Here is a 2,903-nt window from a genome sequence, read left to right as displayed (position 1 = left end):
ATTTAAATTTCGAATAGGTTGACTTGGGACATTTTTTTCGTGGTTTTTGTATTAGACCCGTCGTACATTTAATTGTAAGTCAATGGTTACCCTCAAGTAAATGAACATAATATTTCCGGAAATAAATGTCGCTTGATACAAAACACCCTCATTTTGGAGTAAGGCTAATTGATTTAACCGCCATACTCGTAACTACTGGATGCAAGCAAAAAGGTTTAAATGCATTTACAATTATTTTTAGAGTAAAGCTAAATATATCAACCACTATGCTACAAATCGAATAGAACGACGTTATTTGGTTTAAACACCAAATCTTGTGCATTTTAGGAGCAATTTATGTTGATTTATACGACCCATTTATTATAAAATGAATTGTATGAAATGACACAAAATAACGATATTTTGTACTAATGGTAGTTGATACAAGAAAAAATGCATGAAGTTAAAAAACCCGACTTCAAAAGTTCGTGGAATTCATTTATTTGCCAAGTTTTACTGAAATCGGTTACTGGAAAGTGCGCGAAATCGGATTCATCCCGTAGTTTGCCACCCTGAGGTGGAATATTTTTTCAAATTTAAATGGAACTACTACTGAGGTAACCCCATTCTAACAAAAAAATCATCAAAAATCGGTACACAAATATTATTGCGTAACATACATACAAAAAATACAGTCGATTTGAGAACCTCCTCTTTTTTTGAAGGGGGTTAATAAAACTTACCGTTCGGAAATTTCATTCAAGAATTGAAACTGAGAAAACGAAATAAAAGATCATGAAAAAACTAAGTTTTTTTTTATTTTCAAAATAGTGCTTATTTGTAGTTAACAGTTTTTTATAATAAATTTTATTAAATAATTAAGTCTTTTGATAACTTAACAGTCTTTTTCCAAGCAGTCTCCATATAATGTGACCATAAGAATCACAAACTTAAGAACTTAGATCATTTCTTAATAGGAATTTAAACATTTTAGGAACTTTTAATATCTTAAGTCTTCGTAAAATTCTAGATTATTAGAAGAAATAACATTTCTTTTACTGTTTGTAGTCGTTTAAGTTTATAGCCGAGGCCCTAACCTCAACCGGCGTTTTATTTGATGGAACCGTTTTTCCTGTTGCTTCTTCTTTTGCAGACCCCATGCATGCGTTTGATAGTGTGTAATAGACATAGCGTTGACTAATATCAAGGGTATTTAAGAGAAACTTCAAACATACTGGACGACGTCGCTCTCCTTCGTTTATAAAGTACTCAAATGTGGTGGTCCTGTAAGAAGACTCTATAGCTCTCTTTCTTTTGATCTCCTTCTTTGATGACATTGCTACTAGCCAATCTTTTTTTCGTTCTGCAGATAAGCTCCAATAATGGTCAAATAGTTTTTTTCTTCTCTCTCCGCTAATTTCTCCGCATTTATGTCCACAATTTTTTGCAATACGTGGATTAGGAAGCAACTGCTTTTCCCTTACTACTGAACCATCTTTTTTGACATATGACTTACCGCTACTCCTGGCCTCTCGTTTCTCCTTTCTTTTGTTGACTCTCTGTTTTCTCAAGCCATCATCGCCTACTTTTTCCTCTTGTAATCTTCTATTTTTTATTTTTTTATGTGGTCTAACTTCTTCACTTGATGAAGAATCTCCTGTTTCCTTCCATGACGTAGAATCCCATTCGAAATCATCGTTTTCTGACATGAAGTCAAAATAAGTTTTGTTGATGTTAACTCTTTTCCGCTTTTTGTTTTTAGATTTTGCTTCATCGGAAAAGCTTTTATATGTCTGTATCATCATAGAAAATGAAAATGTATCATTTTCTAAAGATCTTCTCATCATTTTCATCTCTGCTTCAAGTATTATTTCTGTTATTTTATATTGAAAATATAAAATGGCAGTGTAACCAGTGTAGATAAGTTTGGCCAAGAGGTAAGTCGAAACAATTATGTCATGTTGGTCGTAATCCGTTTACAAACATAATAATACTATGTTTATTACTTATTAAGTCATGCGCTATAAAAAGAACGCAAAATAATAATAATATAATTAAACCTACCAATTAAGGTCTGAAATGATGATGATGATGAGGTATCTGGTAGCTTTCATGTATAAGTAAAGCGTGCATTAATTAGACACAAAGAAAAACACTTACTTACAGTAATAACACTCCACAATTGTTCGCAGTATTGCCACTTGGTCCGCATACATCCGTCCTTTCCTATGGATTTGTGCGACAGAAGCGCCCGCGCGATAGAGTGGGGTACAAACCCACGCGGCTCAAACCCAGTTTTCCCGAAAAACATTTGTTTTAACCGCCAAAGCAAAATCAATTCATTTAATTATTTAGCGACTTAATGTACACAGGTCTAAATATACTGTTTAAACCAAAATGCTCTAAACAACATAAGTTAAATTGTTCATATGTATAAACCGACCAATTTTGACTAAAGATTACCGTGAAAACAGTTGCAGCGTCGTCCATGACAATTTTCGGTTGCAGTGGTAAATTACTTAACCGACATTCTTTGCCCAAATGAAATGACGGCTAAATGGTTTAAGCGACACGGTTTGATTGTATTAGATACAGCCTAAATTGTTTAAGCGACGAAGCAATAAGCTACAGTGATAGGAAAAACATATTAAATGCCATCAGGAAATAAAGCTGAGTTAGCGGAAATGGTTTAAGCGAACACCTTAGAAAATTATATCATACACATCTGTTCATACAAAAAACCTGCTTGTCATTTGTTGCTTAATACCCGACTTTTTAAAATTACCCCTAAATTTTAATTGGTTTAAGCGCCAAAAAAGTGCTCCGATCTTAATGAAACCCGGCTCAAACGACGCAGAAAAATTAGCTGATTCAGAATATATGTATAACTCAGTTATCGCCTTGATGTCGCTTGATACAAATAG

This window comes from Hyposmocoma kahamanoa, unplaced genomic scaffold (assembly GCF_003589595.1).
Source record: "Hyposmocoma kahamanoa isolate Upper Pololo Valley unplaced genomic scaffold, ASM358959v1 100021, whole genome shotgun sequence".
Taxonomy (NCBI): domain Eukaryota; kingdom Metazoa; phylum Arthropoda; class Insecta; order Lepidoptera; family Cosmopterigidae; genus Hyposmocoma; species Hyposmocoma kahamanoa.
This window is presented reverse-complemented; position numbering follows the sequence as displayed.